We start from the raw sequence: 1,432 nt of genomic DNA on the forward strand, positions 1-1,432 counted from the left end.
GTGCAGGTGAAGCAGGATTGGGATGACGCAGCAGCTGAGGTGCCGCAGCGCCCTCTATGGACCACGTCTGTTTATTTATTTATTTATTTGCTGTGCAGGTGAAGCAGGATTGGGATGACGCAGCAGCTGAGGTGCCGCAGCGCCCTCTATGGACCACGTCTGGGATAACATCGCGTCCGTGTTGCCCAGTTGAACGCACGACTCTGGGATAAATATCGAGGTCAAATGTTTTAAGCAGCGTGCCAATTCTCACTGMAGTCTGTCATTATATCACACCTGATCACTAGAATCAGTAAAAAATKAGGCTGTTGTTAAAAAGGAGGGGTTATGACACGCAAAATAAGTGCTTATAAATTAACCTATATTCAATGGCGGCCTGTAACGTGATATTGCTTAACTGATGGGACGCGGCGGGTTATTGAGCAATATTTTAATGKTAGTTTATTATTTTCCATGCAGGAGGTGTTCAGGGACGCTTTAAATGGTGTGGGCTTAAAACGGGAATCTCCAGCAGCAATTACTGTGTCCACCTTAAATCTGACAAGCGCTCAAATCTAATGCATCTGCGCGTCAAATCTGGGTTTACAGGAAAGCAGAAAGGAAGCCGCATCTGCACATTTGCGTTTTTACGCGTTGGATGTTTTCCAGCCGATGGCTCCCTGCGCGTCCGTCCGAACCCAGAATCACACACCTACCTTCCAGATTCTTCACGAGGAAACAGCAGCTGTTCGGAGGTAATAATCCCGTGTGGTTGTCAGTAGGCAAAAAAAAGGACCCCTCCGTAAAAAAATATAATAAATAAGAAAAAAACAAAAAGAAAAGAAAAGAAAAAAGAAAAATGCGTCGGAGCACAGAGCCGATCCCCTGTTGAGTGCACGAGCCTGTTCATTCAGTTGAATGAGAGTAGGGAGTGACAGCACGGACAAGTCGGTCAAAACAGCAGCACCACGCCTCCCTCCTTAAAGCCGCCGCGCTGCTGGACAAATGTCAAAAAAAAATAAATAAATAATCCAACCTTAGAAGCAGCATTCCCGGGGATTAACTGTGAATCATCATGTTTGCGACTCAAACAAGCACACTCCTAGTAGAGATTATGTCTTCATGTTGGTCTGTTGTAGAAAACACTCTCAGACAWCACCATCATCACCATCATCATCATTAAGGAGTGTGCGCAGAAGCAACAGCTTCTCTCCTGAAACATAAGCTTTGCCTATTTATAAACTAGTCAAAAACTTCAAACTGTTTTTTTTTATTTATTTCTGCAAATATTCTTCAAACTCTCTTAAACACACAACAGTTTTCATCCATCATAACAGATTATTAAACATGATATTATTTGTAGGACTTTTCATATAAATTCATATACAGTATAGCCTATACTGTCCGCTGAGGCACTTCAGTATTGTTGTGGCTTGTGCATTTACTATTCTAT

At 42.8% G+C, this 1,432-nt stretch overlaps 1 protein-coding gene across 1 annotated transcript in view; it reads right to left on the reverse strand.

Moving 5' to 3' along the window:
• Nucleotides 1-983, reverse strand: part of daam2 (dishevelled associated activator of morphogenesis 2) — a 94,829-nt gene extending 93,846 nt beyond the window's left edge. The window contains exon 1 of the mRNA XM_014010227.1: nucleotides 696-983. The gene's annotated coding sequence lies outside the window, so the exon portion shown is untranslated. The remainder of the gene's footprint in view (nucleotides 1-695) is intronic.
• Between the last annotated feature and the right edge of the window lie 449 nt (nucleotides 984-1,432).

The sequence above is a fragment of the Austrofundulus limnaeus genome, unplaced genomic scaffold (assembly GCF_001266775.1).
Source record: "Austrofundulus limnaeus strain Quisiro unplaced genomic scaffold, Austrofundulus_limnaeus-1.0 Scaffold2, whole genome shotgun sequence".
Classification (NCBI taxonomy): Eukaryota; Metazoa; Chordata; class Actinopteri; order Cyprinodontiformes; family Rivulidae; genus Austrofundulus; species Austrofundulus limnaeus.